The 15,450-nt window shown below is 52.1% G+C and overlaps 1 long non-coding RNA gene across 1 annotated transcript; it reads left to right on the forward strand.

Annotated features, from left to right (window-relative positions):
* Nucleotides 1-8,888: 8,888 nt before the first annotated feature.
* On the forward strand, nt 8,889-10,550 carry LOC124678462. The gene is made up of 3 exons (XR_006994491.1): nt 8,889-9,055; nt 9,581-9,661; nt 10,206-10,550. It is a non-coding gene; the product is annotated as an uncharacterized LOC124678462 (long non-coding RNA).
* The last annotated feature ends 4,900 nt before the right edge of the window (nt 10,551-15,450 follow it).

Below are 15,450 nucleotides of genomic sequence, written 5' to 3' on the forward strand. Positions count from 1 at the left end.
GGGTACCGCGAGCTCGGGACGCGAATCCCTGCACGGGCGCGCGTGAGGGGCCCCGTGGCCGGCGGCGGAGGAGGCGGAGGCGGAGCCGGAGGCGAGGCGTCGCCCGGCGAAGACAGCGCGGCGCCCGAGCTGAGGCTCGAGGGAGACGCAAGCGGCGTCGAGGCGGATGAACCCGGCGAAGGGGCGTCGCCCGGCGAAGACGGCGCGGCGCCCGAGCTGAGGCTCGAGGGCGACGCAGGCGGCGTCGAGGCGGGCGTCGGCGGAGGTGTCGGCGCGGGTGTCGGCGTGGGGTCACCTGAGACATGGCTCGAGGGTGACCCAGAGGGTGGTGAGGCAGCGCCCGAGCCAGAGCTGAAGGGCGCGGCGGAGAACGATGAGGCAGTGCCCGAGTCCGAGCTCGAGGGCACTGCAGCCGGCGGACCTGCGGGGGGTCGACGTCGGGGACCATCGATGAGTCGAAGGAGGAGTGGCGACCACCTGTCTCTGTGCAAAAGGAAAGCAATGCTCATCAAAGTACACGTGCCGGGAGGTGATGACGCGGTGAGAAACCGGAACATAGCAGCGGTAGCCTTTGGTGTTAGCCGGGTAACCGAGGAAAGCACATGGAACGGAACGAGGGGCGAGTTTATGAGGAGTGGTGGCGGCGATACTAGGATAACAACGACAATCGAAAATCCGAAGACCGTCGTAGGATGGAGGGGAACCGTAAAGGAGGTGATGAGGTGCATAGTTCCAGCGGGGACGACACGGACGAAGGTTGACAAGGAGGGTGGCGGTGGCTAAGGCGTCAGGCCAAAAGGTGGGGGAACATGGCTGTGGAATAGGAGTGTGCGGATGCAGTCATTGAGGGTGCGGAGGATACGCTCGGCGCGGCCGTTTTGTTGGGACGTGTATGGACAGGTTAGACGGAAAATAGTGCCGTGAGAGGAGAGTATGGTGCGGACGGCGACATTGTCAAACTCTTTTCCGTTGTCAGTTTGTAGGGCGTGGATGGGGCGACCGAACTGGGTGGAAACATAGGCGTAGAAGGCTGTGAGAGTGGTGGCGACATCGGACTTTTTACGGAGGGGAAACGTCCACACAAAATGAGAAAAGTCATCAAGAATAACTAGGTAATAAAGAAGACCAGAATTGCTCGGGATTGGAGAGGTCCATACATCACTATGAATTAACTCAAAAGGAAAAGACGCAATGGTGGAAGACTGACTAAAAGGAAGACGAACGTGTTTACCAAGACGACATGCTTCGCAACTATGTGAAGACTGTTTAGTAGATGAAAACGAAAAACCCCTCATTATTTGGTGAAGCGTGTTGGCATTGGGATGTCCAAGACGAGCATGCCAAAGATCAACGCCTGCGGAGAGAGCACGAGGTGCGGCGCCGGGGGTGGAAGGCGACATCACCGGATACAAATCGTCGGGGCTCTCACATCGATGGAGGACCATCCGGGTGCGGGCGTCGTTAACGAAAAACCAAACGCATCAAATTCAACGAGTCACGAGTTGTCACGAGAAAGAGTTTTAACAGAGACTAAATTCTGAATAAGCTGGGGAGACACAAGGACATTATTAAGAGACAGTGGTTTAGAAGTGGAAGGAAAATTGGCAGAACCAATGTGAGAAATAGGAAGACCGGCGCCGTTACCGACAATGATGCGAGACTCGGTGGAAGTGGGAAAAGAATGGGAAAGGTTACCCGGGTGAGCAGCCATGTGAGACGAGGCGCCCGTGTCCATAAACCAGTTGCCGCCACCGGCTAAGAGCCAGGTGCGGGCGCGGCGTGGTAGGCCGGGGCGTAGGACGGCGGCGTGGCGGTGAAGGCCGAGGCGTAGGGCGGTGTCGTGGTGAAGTGCGCCTGGTGAGTCGGCGGGCGCAGCACCGGCATGCTGTAGGCGTAGATGACCCCCTTCCATGGGTTGTAGGCGAAGGGGTTGCTGCCGTTGGAGACCGACGACATGACGACGCGCGCGCAGGGGACGGCGACGGCGCGGGGTTGGGGAGGTAGGCGCGGCGGCGCGGCTTGAGGAGGAGCACACGCAGCGGCGGCACAAGGGCGGCGGCGCTAGGGTTGGAGGGTGGGGCGGCGCGCGCGGGGAGAGAGGGACGCGGCAGCTAGGTTAGGAACGGTAGGTGTCTGATACCATGTAGAAAGGGATGCAACTCACAATGTATTGATTGGGTGCATATGGCGTTACATATATAGGCCACGTCCTCGACTATACAAGGAAGGAGGCGGGCCCAATAAGAAATACAAATATATGTATCGCTATACATAACTACAGAAGATACACATCCGGATATACAAGGATATGTATCTCAACAAGTTTGACCGAGGTGGACGGACGAACAATTTCAGCAGCAGTGACCATAGTTCTCCCTCCCTTAGTTTATTTCTATTGTTCGACCAACCACCAAGTTGTTAGTGTACACGATCTTTTTTATCTCTTCTTTTAGATCACATTATTTTTATCCTAATTCCCACATCATGTTAATAGTCTGCACGGTCGATTCAGCATTTTCAAGCTTGATTCTAGTTGCTTCCATGCCACTTCGCCGCAACACCTCCTTCATTCCTTTGCATTTCACAAACAAGTGCCCTGCATCTTCACCCACTCTACCCCAAAACAGACATTTGCAAACTTCCAGATGAACTCACAGTCTCAAATTTACTGGCAATGCAAGGGAGTTATGCGTAAAGCACCAAGTGAACGTCCTAATTTTATCTGGAGCTGCAATAGTCCAATTTACTTCCGGAATTGTTGTTGTGTGCATTCAACGTCCCTGGTGCATCTGAACTGGACCCAATACTCTCCACACTGGTGTTTTTCAGTCTGCACGTATAGTTTGTAAGCATGTTTGATTGATGGCCTTTATCATCGAAGTGCCATGCGATAAAATTCGCAGGGCCGTCAGCCAAAGGGATCTGCAGAAAAATCTTTGCATCCCCTTAACCAAAAGTGGCATGAACCAGCTGCTCATCCCACTTGGCATCAATCGTACTGATGAGGTCTGAAACCTTTTTCAGTAAATTGTCACCACGGGTGTGTCTAGACTTTGCAAGTTCAAGCCTTTGGAATCGAGGGAAATTAATCTTTTTCGGCACCACCATCAATAGCACACTTCAGCTACGACGGCCACGCTAGGGCTGACGCTCGGTGGATGAACTTCCGCACCGCCATAATTGGCATACGCTTGGATTCCCGCGCTGTATTGAAAGATTTTCTTTCCCCGTCCTTCAAAAGACACCGGCAAGAACCTGCCATCGCCCACACCTCCCCATGTTGACGCCCTCTTTCTCACCACTCCCACCAAACAGGTAGCCAACGTCCTCGTCGACAAGGCCATGGGGAAGCAAAGCTTCCCATGGAGGCACCCAAAGAAGAACGACGTCCTGGCCGAGACTCGGCAGAGAAGAAGAAGGAGACGAAGATGCCCATCCGCATTGACATCGCCAGGCCCCTCTACAACAGCAGGGCGTCGTGTGAGCGCTAGAACAACGTGCACCTTCTTGACGGTGGCTCCTCAACCATCCACACTGATCATGTACAAGTTAGTTTTCTTTATGAGATGTTTATACATGCCACAAGGAGATAGTAGATCCGCTTACCCAAAAATGGCTATCCTTTACCTGCTGAAACATTTCAAAGACATGACAAATACCATTCAGGAAAAATGGCAACTGGCAATGGAAGTAATTAAACACGCGTTGGGAAGTATTCATTTGACAGCGATGCATTACTGCCAGGCACAAAGTTTCAATTGTGTTTGTCCTAATATTTTCATCATATTTTGTGTAGTTTTAAACCTTTAGTTAAAATTTATCTAAGCTTATTTTGACCGGTTACAAGATTATTCAAGGGAAATCTGGCAAAAAAAAAAGTGCACAAGCACCACATATTTAATAGTTTCAGAACATCACTGAAGTTGCATCAAAATATTTATTCAATAGTTTCTCTGCCCAGTGATCAGAGATTCACAGTACATCTCATCAATTGAGTTCTTTCAGCCAACACTACCGGAAATCTAGACTCTGCCGTGTGCCTAGGAGCCACGGCAAACAGCATAGTACACACGGCAAACACTCTGCCGTGAGTTCCCGCATGGCAAAGTGCATACGGCATAGAATCTTTGCCGTGGGCATACGTAGACCTGCACGGAACAATTTTTGCCGTGTGCTGTGCTGAGCTACACGGCAAAGTAAAGCACTTAACGACGTCGCCAACGTCGATGGAACCAGACGGTAGGCCCGAGGCGCAGTCTGCCGTGAGCTACGTCTTCGCCGTGCGCCCTTGTTTTGATGTTTGCCGTGCGTCTGACTATGCCGTGCGCCAACTCTTCGCCGTGTGCCAGTCTTCGCCGTGAGCCGTCGCTTCGCCGTGCGCCACTCTTTGCCGTCTGACTAGATCCGCTTACCAAAAAATGGCAGTCCTTTATGTGCGAAAATTTCGAAACAAAATTTGAAAATTTTCGAAGACATGACAAATACCATTTTATCCTAAATTGCACACAAAATGGCAACTGACAATGGAAGTAATTAAACACACGTTGGGATATCATTCATTTGACAGCGATGCCTTACTGCCACACGCAAAAAGCTTCATTTGTGTTTTTTTAGACGGAAGGCTCGAAGTGAGCCCGGCTTTGAATTAACGAAGCCATCAACCGGCTAGGAGTTACACCAAGAGTTACAACACACCCGCGCCAAGCGCACAACCCAAACCACAACAAAAGACAACACAGAAAAGCAAGCCGAAGCGCCATTTGATCCATGAAGAGGGAGCCTTGTCTTCTGTTGCACCGGAGCGATCACAACCGAGTCCACGCCAACAAACCTCCACCGCACCAAAACTGCAACTCAAAGGGGGAACTCAACGACGGGCCGGCCACCTAGCAGAACTTGAGGAACCAAAGGAGGGAGGGTCTTGCGGCGACGCCTCCAAGAAGGTGAATGGCGCAAGAATGCGTCATCGTCGCCGGCAGAGAGGACCTGCAAGGTTTTCACCCAGACCCGAGAACCACCACCCATGGAGCTCGGGCTAGGTCCAGACCAAACACACAACATCATCCCCTGGCATTGGGATAGGCACACCGGCAGGAGCTACGACCAGACGCCGACCTAGCAAAGCCCCCCAAGGCGCTAGGAAGGAAATCAGCTACCGTAGCAAACCGTGTAAAAGCAGCCAGGCCGACGTTGTGGGAGGGCTGCGACACCAGCGAGAGGTCACACGGTGCTCCACAGGACACTACTAGAGAGGCTTACACGAAGCGAGGCCTCCAAGAGGAGCAGATTGAAGCGGGTGATGGAGTCCATCATTTCGAACAGGAGGGCCATCATCGGGACGCCTTCAACAAGGGAACGACACCCGCAGGTGACGCCGTCACCGGCACAGGCCAGAGCCATGCGCATCTTTCGCCGAGGTCCAAACCTAGATCGAAAATCCGGACGCCGTCGCGAGGACGTAGAGCGGACAAGGCGGAGATCACCGCCGCGCCTCCGACCTAAGTCACATTATGAGCTAGCCCCAACTCGACTCATCCGCAGGAAACACGTGCTGGCTGGCAGAGGTTTCGGCCAGACCCAGATCTAGACGTCCAAGACCCTAGATTGGCGGCACCACGATGTCCACCATCCCCAGCGCGCGAGCACACCTGCACAGGCACGACCAAAGTGGTCGGAGGGAGAAAATACCGCAGCCGCCGGAGTAGCTGTAGTACTGAGCCAGCCCAGGGACCACGTCCCAGATAGCTAGCAAGGACGTCGCCCCAGCGACTCCAAAATGGCGGGACGTCACCCCAACGGCGCCCCACCGCCGGAAGCTCACCTGAGCTCCGACAAGCCCGAGCGGGCAGATCGCCAAAACCGGCGCCGCCGGTCCGGTCCGGGCCACCCGACAAGCGACCGAGCCTCGGCAGGCCCAGATCCGGGCCCACAAGCCCGGATCCGGCCAAACCCTAGCCGCCGGCAGCCCATCGGCGACCGGCCGACGCACGAGGCGCCGCACCGCCAGAAGCAGCTAGCGGCCGGAGCAGCAGAGCCGCGCCGGCCAGGGGCCACCGCGCCGCACCGCCGTGCGGGCGCGACCCGCCCCAGCGAACCTGCCCGACGAGCGGGAGGGAGCGTCCGGGGACGCGCTCGTCGATGTGTCGCCGCCGCGGCCGGAAGGCCGGCCAGAGCGCGGCCCGGGTGCAGCGGACGGAGCAGCATCGCCGGACTTCGCCGCCGCCAGGTCGGGGACCGCCCCGTCGGGCCGCCTCGCGCGCGGGGAAGAGAAGATCCGCCGCCGCCGGCACCGCGCGGGCTTTGCCCGGCGGCTCTCGCCGGCGGCGGCGGCGGGGGGAGGGTGGGGGGAGAGGGCGCGGGCTGGAGGAGGGTGGGGCGCCCCGGTCGCCTCGGGGGGGGCGACGGCGGCGACGGGAGCTTCATTTGTGTTTGTCCGAACATTTTCAATTTTTCATCATATTTGGTCTAGTTTTAAACCTTTAATTTTGATCTATTTGAGTTTTTTTTACCGGTTACAAGATTATTCGAGGCAAATTTCGCCGGGAAAAAAAGTGCACAAGTACAACATACAGTATTCAATAGTTTCAGTACATCACTGAAGTTTCATCACATCATTGTATTCAATAGTTTCTCCGCCCAGTGATCACAGATTCACAGTATATCATATCTCATCAATTGAGTTCTTCCTGCCAATCAGCATACGAAAATCAACTAGGAACGGATCAAAGAAAACTAGTACTGCACTAAAAGAGGGCATCCTCGATCCATCATCGTGATTCATGAGTCTTGGGGGCTGCAGCTTCGATCGGCACCAGATGTTGGGCTTCGTGTTCCCGCTCCTTCTTCTTTGCCTTTCTTCTTGTCGAGCTCCATTGGGATCCTTCCCTGTCCTTATCATGGCCTTGTTAGAACTGTCCGGGCGTGGGGCGTCGACGCCTGAGACTGGTTGTACTTGAACATGGCGGGCCGCAGGAGCGCGTTGTTGCTCCTCTTGGCAGCCATTACCTTCACATTCTTGTTCTTCTCGGGCGCCGCAACCTTCGTCCTGGCGACAGTGACCATGACGGACGCGGGCAGCAACTTCCGCCCCGGCAATTCGCCGCTCTGTCCCAGCGCCTTCTTCTTCGCTTCCTCCTCCTTCTCGTGCTCGGCGATGAGCCGCTCCAGTACGTCCTTCGGGATGCCTTTCCCAATCCCTATCTTGGCCTTCTTGCAAGAATCGCGCTCCGACTGATCCGACGGCAGCGGCCTCTTGGAAGATCCCGGCAGCGAGGCTGGTGGTGGTGGCGGTGGAAAACGGCGGGCGGCGCGGACATCAAACGCTGCCACTCGTGCGATACGGATCGGGAAGGGGCCGGTGGCAGGGTACTCGACGAGGTAGGAGTAGGTGCCGGGTGACGCGGAGACGACCTTGGCGCGCACGTAGATCACCAGCTCCCTGCCACCGAAGACCTGCCCTAAGCTGCGGCGAACCTCGACGTCCTCCCCGCGCGCGAAAAGAGGATTCCGGCGCGCGGCCTCCACGGCGGGCGCGAGAGACCACTTCGGGACCTTCACCGTCAAGCGGCACGGGGCGGTGCTGGTCCTCTTGGCGGCCATCATCTTCAAGGTGTTGCTCTTCTTGGGTGCGGCCACAGCGACGGCGGCCTTCACGGGCGCGGCGGCAGCGGCAGCCGGCAGGTGCGATGCCCTAGATCGGTGCTGCAGCTCGATCTCGCGCGTTTCGTCTACAAGTCGGATCGAGATTGTGGCAAGAGAACAAATGCGAGCGGGTCGAGTCTGCATCTCCACAGCACCTATAAATCAGTGGAGCAATTCCTCGAGTCCGAGCCTCGATTCAGAGCAGGATTTGGCGGTAAGGTCGAACTCGGTTTCGCGATTTGGTGACTGAGGCCGGCTTGCTCTACTACTGGGTTTGCGCGTTCCAGAGAGGCTGGGCTGAAAAAACTACTGGGCCGTGCTCGATATTGATCTAGGAAATGCTCTTGGTAGTCCTAGTTAAATGCTCTTGATTCTGATAAAAAAAAAGTTAAATGCTCTTGCCTGCTCTCACTAATGCAGAGGATACACGAAAGAAGGCACCCTTTAATCGACATTACAACACCATCCAGCGGAAGGAAAGATCAGTCAATTTGGTTACTCAAACTACACATCAAGTTATCATCACTTCTCCTTTCGCTACCATCCAGAGGAGAGAAAGATCTTGCTACTTGAGGATATGCCCTAGCAACTACAAAGCATTATTTATATTTTCCTCTTTGACGAAAAAATGTTTAGGCTATGTTTGCTCGCAAAGTATTTTAAAAACTGAAGTATTTGGAAAATGCAGTATTTTAGCATGTAGGCACAAGATACCACTATTTTGGCACACCAACGTGTTTTTCCTGTTATGATCACGCACATTCACGCCCAAACCAGCATAATTTTCTCCTGGTGTGTAGGCTGCACCAATATTGAACTTCAGCACGCCTTCAACCGGCTACTTCCCCTGACCATCGCCATTGTTTTTCTCCTTACTAAAATGCTCCAAGTACTCGTCAGTTTAACCGATAGATCGACGATCAAGATGGGACTGGGCCGCGTCGACCCGTCGGGTCACTGACCCGGCCCAAAAATTCAGGGCCATTGGGGCGCACGGGTCGGCCTTGATATGTTTTTGGGCCAACAGAGTCGGCTTTGATCGATCCACTGGGTCAACGGGGTCGACCCGTCGATTACAACTAGGAACAGGCGTGACCTAGTCGCAGCCCCCGTCTCCGCCCCCGCCCCCGCCCATCTCTGCTGCCGCCGGCGGTGCTGCCTCCTGCGTCTCTCCAGCCGCCCTTCGTACGGGTCGTCACCGTCCTGGTCGCCGCCGTCCCGGTCGCCGCCCACCTCTGCTTCCGGTGGTGCTGCCTCGTGCTTGTTGTGCCGCTCCTGGCGTCTCTGCCGTTCGCTGTCGGTCGGGGTCGTCGTCGTCGTCCCAGTCGACCCAACGCCATCATTGTCTCGGCTGCCCTCTGACTTCTCCAACTCTTCCTGCTCCCAGCTCGCCATCTTCCTCCGATTCTCGACGGTTAGTACTCCAATCCTCTCTGAGTTCTGATGCTCTAAGAAAAGATCTACTTCATGCAGTGATGGAATGTTTTGTAGCCTACTCAGGATTATACCGGGGCTCGTCAGTAGTTAATATTCTGTTCTATTGCGCTTTAGTGAAAAAGGATGGCCTCCATGCTTATTATCCCAAATTAATTCGTTTGCAGTTCATGACAGTATGTTTGCAACCTTGTTTCTTCTAGTTTCAGTAAACAATGCATCTTTCAAGCAGGATACTTGCATCTTTCTAGTTTCTTCTAGTGACAGTATACTTGCATCTGTAAGGTACTAAGGTGGCATAAAAAAGATAAAGTTGTTGGCACTTTTGATCAATATATTTTCGACCTCATATCCACTGTAGTGAAACTTTCTTGGATTCAACAGATAAATTGAAGCTTGGTTAAATTATGCATTTCTGTTCAAGAATCTATCCTTCGGTGCCATTAATTTTTAAGTGCAACTCCATACTTTATATTGGTACTTGACTGTTTTTTGATAAATGTAGATGATTATGACAGTAACCTTCAAGTCTTTGCGCAAACACGTGGGAACAATGGGCAGTAGCTTCTCCAAGACAATCTAGAATGTAAGAAATTCAAGTTGCCTAATTTTTGATCCATTCTTAAAATCAGTTGCACGACCCAACCAGTCTATTTTCTGTTTGAACCTGACATCACAGATTCATGTTTCTTGATTTCTCTCTGAACTCTGAAGTTTACTTTGATGACTGAGGGAGATAGATTGATTTTAATTTAGTAATTCATGTAACTCGACCAGAGTTTAGGTAGATAGATTTTATTTGCTACTATATCTATTTTGTTGTCTCATCTCTCTCTCTCTCTGAACTCTGAAGTTTACTTTGATGACTGAGGTAATATATATAGCTATGTTGTCTTCTGTACTTAATCAAATCTGAGCCTCAACTGGACATTACTTTGCGTTCCCTAGTTGGTTAATAGTTGATCTAAAACAAGTTGATCATCCTTTCCCTATCTGCTGATGACATATCTTGTACCAGGCATACTGAATGTCATATCTTGCTTTTTATGTTATTAATTCCTTGTTTGGTACTAAAAATATTCTTCTCGATGTTTACTGAAGTTTTCTTTACCATTTCCTGATGAGTACAGATGACAAGTATTGAAGCATGTGGGAGAGCGGATGGTAACCTTCACCTGATGATGAAGCATTCACATGAGGAACTGAGAGTTAACACTGAATAAATGTAGTCACAGCTTAGAGGGAGGAAATTTGTTGTGTTGTGTTGTGATGATGTGACTTTGCTATCAGGTTCTAGATTGATGCCGTGAGTTTGCTGTGTGCTATATATATCTTTCCTCCGTCCCCAGCATTTTGTCATATCCAGTATCAAAATCTGAAGAAGTAGATTTCATCATGTTAGTAACCTGTAACCACTATTTTTTGGCTCGCTTGTAACTTATTTATATTATATTATCATCTCTGGTTAGCTAGCAGTTTTGCTTCATAAGTAATTTATTTGGATAATGTTATTTGTATAAATGAAAGCTTATGCATCGTATTTGTACATCAAGAAATACTGCACTGGATGTTCTCACTTCTCAGCAAGCTGTCCATCAGACTTTTTAGCAAAAAACATCAGCAAACGAGTGAAGCATGAGCGTTTCCAATGACGGAACATCAGCGAATTGGCGCGCGTGGACTGGCCGTTTGGGTCGGCCTTGATGACCCAATGGGTCAATGGGGCCAGGACCTTTCTCTGAAATGGGCCGACCCACGGCTCCCCTTATTGGCCTTGGGGCCACGGGGCCAGGTCCGGGGCCAGGTCCGGGCCGACCCAATCCCATCTTGAATCGACGAATAATTTGGACTACTAGTGAAAACATCCCGAAACCCTCCCATGCCGCTCCCCTCCCGGGTAGCGGCGGAGGCCCCCAACCACGCAACCCCAACGGCCCCTCATCCCCCGCCCCTCAGGCCGCCGGTGATGCCGTCTCCGGTGGCGGTGGCGCTTCATGGGAGGCGGTGGGGCGCATGCTAAGGTCGCGGGGCGGCACGGCTGCGGTGGCCGAGGCAGGATGCACTTCGCTAGTCGTCATGGAGGAGTGGGTGGAGCGTGGCGCCCTTCGCCTCCAGCGGTGGCGGCGATCTGGGCCAGATTTGGGCCTTCTTGGCCCCAATCGGCGCAGGAACTATGGCTTTGGCCAAGCCATCGTCGGTGCTTCGTGCCGCCTTATTCTTCTCTGGTGATCCGGCAGGAGTTACTGGCGACGTGGGGGTTGCTGATCTCGCAAATACTTGTGGTGGTCCTAGGGTCCCTCTCGCGCCAAGACGAAGATCTACGTGATGTATGTCCTTTTGGATTTGGCTGGAGTGTGGAGTTCTGAAAGGCTCCGCCGGCAAATGTAACAGTGCGTATTATACCTAGAGTTTGTTGGGTTGGTGGTATTCGGTCGTGCGCACGCATGCTCTTATTCCGACCGTTTGGTTCTGGTGGGAGCGACGCGCAGCTCTGTTCTGTGTTGCCATCAGATAAATTTCTGGTCCAAGGTGAAATCAGAGGCGGAGAATATCATGAAAGCCGGATTGGAGGGCTTGCGATGGAGGTTCGAGTCTCTGCGATGTTGAGAGACTTGCTTGGTATTCTAGGTTTGGCAGCAACACAGGTGAAGTTCCCAATCTTACCTTTTCAGGGTGATAATCCAAGGTCTGGCCTTAATTGGTTGTGCCTTAATTGGTTGTGCCTGGCAATGACCTTCTTGAAGGCATTGTTTTGAGAGCAGAGACTATCTTCAGGGTGAAAACCTAAAATCTTTTGATCGGACGACGACGATGCCTGTGCACTATTCTCTTCTTGGAGGCGTCACTTTTGGAGAGAACTGAAGTTCAGGTGTTGTCTTGGTGGTGGTTATACTGTTGCTGCTAGAACTGGAATACCGTAGTGGGACTTTTCTTTTCTTAGTTTTCTTTTTTCCTTTTTTGACTATGTGCATCTGTACTACCATTAGGGTATTGCGTTATTGCAGAGACTGAGTGTAATTGATATCTTTTGATATTAATATATTTCCTTTATTGAAAGAAAAGTTGCAATGACCAGTAGTTTTCCCTTATTTCTATTGTTCCACCAATGCCACCAATCTGTCAGAATCTGAACGCGTTTGTTTCATTTCTTTTTTTCGATCACGTTGTTTTTATCCTAATTCCCACGACAGGTTAATAGTCTGTGCGGTTGATTCAACGTTTTCAAGCTTCATTAGCCACATCTCCTTTATTGCTTTGCATTTCAAAAACGAAGTGCGCTGCATCTTCATCCACTCTTCCCCACAACAGACATGTGCAATCTTCTAGATGAACTCCTCCCAGTTTCAAATTTGCTCGCAATGCAAGGGAATTGTGCATATAGCGCCAGATAAACATCCAAATTTCATCTGGAGCTGCAACGGTCCAGATTTGCTTCTAGAAACTGTTGTTGTGTGAATTCAGTGTCCCTAGTGCATCTGAACTGGACCTAATACTGTCCACGCTGGTATTATTAAGTCTGGACGTACAATTTGTAAGCCTGTTTAACTGATGACCTTGGAAGTGCCATGCGATAAAATCCACGGGACCATCATCCATAGGGATGTGCAGAAACATCTTGGCATCCTCTTCACAGAAAGTGTCATGAACCAGCTGCTCATCCCACTCCAAGCGCGTGCCATTTATAGCGAGCGCGTGCCATTTATAGCGGCGCAGAAGTCTAGCCACCAAGCGTCAGTCCTACGTGGCCGCGTTAGCCGAAGCGAGCCATTGATGGCGACGCTAAAAAAAGACTAATTTCCCTTGATTCCAAAGGCTTGGTCTGGCAAAATCTGGACACACCCGTGGTGACAATTTGCTAGAAAAGGTCTCAGACCTGATCAGTACGATTGATGCCAAGTCTCACGTTGTATTGAAAGCCTCTCTTTCCCGTCCTTTAGAAGACACGGGCAAGAACCTGCAATTGCCCATACCTCCCCATGCCGACGCCCTCTTTCTCACCATTCCCATCACTCAGGCACCCAACATCCTCATCGACAAGACCATGGGGAAGAAGTGCTTCCAATGGAGGCACCCAAAGAAGAACGACATCGTGGCCGGGTCCTCGGCAGAGAAGAAGGAGACGAAGTATCGCAACCAGGTGCCCGTCCGCATCGATGTCGCCAGCCCCCTCTACAACAGCATGACGTCGTGTGAAGGCTGGAACGACATGCACCTTCCCGATGAGTGGCTCATCAGCCACCGGCGGTTGCCCATTCTGTTGGTTTCACGGTCGGGCTGGGTGCGGTGCGATAAGATCGTCTGTATGCTGTCCCTCTTACTGTCAGGTCCCTTAAACACAAATAAGATTTGCAGCATCATTAAACCTCACCCATCCACACTGATTATGTACAAATAAGTTTTCTTTACGGACTGAGATATTTATACATGCCAAAAGGAGATAGTAGATCTGCTTACCAAAAAATGGCAGTCCTTTATGTGCGAAAATTTCGAAACAAAATTTGAAAATTTTCGAAGACATGACAAATACCATTTTATCCTAAATTGCACACAAAATGGCAACTGACAATGGAAGTAATTAAACACACGCTGGGAAATCATTCATTTGACAGCGATGCCTTACTGCCACACGCAAAAAGCTTCATTTGTGTTTGTCCGAACATTTTCAATTTTTCATCATATTTGGTCTAGTTTTAAACCTTTAATTTTGATCTATTTGAGTTTTTTTACCGGTTACTCCAAGATTATTCCAGGGAAATCTCGCCGAAGAAAAAAGTGCACAAGTACAACATATTCAATAGTTTCAGTACATCACTGAAGTTTCGTCACATCATTGTATTCAATAGTTTCTCCGCCCAGTGATCACAGATTCACAGTATATCATATCTCATCAATTGAGTTCTTCCTGCCAATCAGCATACGAAAATCAACTAGGAACGGATCAAAGAAAACTAGTACTGCACTAAAAGAGGCATGCTCGATCCATCATCGTGATTCATGAGTCTTGGGGGCTGCAGCTTCGGCACCAGATGTTGGGCTTCGTGTTCCCGCTCCTTCTTCTTTGCCTTTCTTCTTGTCGAGCTCCATTGGGATCCTTCCCTGTCCTTATCATGGCCTTGTTAGAACTGTCCGGGCGTGGGGCGTCGACGGCTGAGACTGGTTGTACTTGAACATGGCGGGCCGCAGGAGCGCGTTGTTGCTCCTCTTGGCAGCCATTACCTTCACATTCTTGTTCTTCTCGGGCGCCGCAACCTTCGTCCTGGCGACAGTGACCATGACGGACGCGGGCAGCAACTTCCACCCCGGCAATTCGCCCCTCTGTCCCAGCGCCTTCTTCTTCGCTTCCTCCTCCTTCTCGTGCTCGGCGATGAGCCGCTCCAGTACATCCTTGGGGATGCCTTTCCCAATCCCTATCTTGGCCTTCTTGCAAGAATCGTCCTCCGGCTGCTCCGACGGCAGCGGCCTCTTGGAAGATCCCGGCCGCGAGTCTGGTGGTGGTGGCGGTGGAAAACGGCGGGCGGCGCGGACGTCAAACGCTGCCACTCGTGCGGTACGGATCGGGAAGGGGCCGGCGGCAGGGTACTCGACGAGGTAGGAGTAGGTGCCGGGGCACGCGGAGACGACCTTGGCGCGCACGTAGATCACCAGCTCCCTGCCGCCCAAGACCTGCGCTAGGCGTCTGCGCACCTCGACGTCCTCCCCGCGCGCGAAAAGAGGGTTCCGGCGCGCGGCCTCCACGGCGGGCGCGAGAGACCACTTCGGGACCTTCACCGTCAAGCGCGACGGCGCGGTGGCGGTGCTGGTCCTCTGGGCGCCCATCATCTTCAAGGTGTTGCTCTTCTTGGGTGCGGCCACAGCGACGGCGGCCTTCACGGGCGCGGCGGCAGCGGCGCCAGCCGGCAGGTGCGATGCCCTAGATCGGTGCTGCAGCTCGATCTCGCGCGTTTCGTCTACAAGTCGGATCGAGATTGTGGGAAGAGAACAAATGGAGCGGGTCGAGTCTGCATCTCCACAGCACCTATAAATCGGTGGAATAATTCCCCGAGTCCGAGGCAGAGCAGGATTTGGCGGTAAGGTCGAACTCGGTTTCGCGATTTGGCGACCGAGGCCGGCTTGCTCTACTACTTTGTTTGCGCGTTCAAGAGAGGCTGGGCTGAAAAAACTACTGGGCCGTGCTCGATATTGATCTAGGAAATGCTCTTGGTAGTCCTAGTTACATGCTCTTGATTCTGATAAAAAAAAGTTAAATGCTCTTGATCTAAAAAAAAGTTAAATGCTCTTGCCTACTTTCACTAATGCAGAGGATACACGAAAGAAGGCACCCTTTAATCGGAAATTCAATTCGGCTCCCGGGTGCGTATGCTCCCTCTACCAACA

The sequence above is a fragment of the Lolium rigidum genome, chromosome 1, assembly GCF_022539505.1.
Source record: "Lolium rigidum isolate FL_2022 chromosome 1, APGP_CSIRO_Lrig_0.1, whole genome shotgun sequence".
Lineage (NCBI taxonomy): Eukaryota > Viridiplantae > Streptophyta > Magnoliopsida > Poales > Poaceae > Lolium > Lolium rigidum.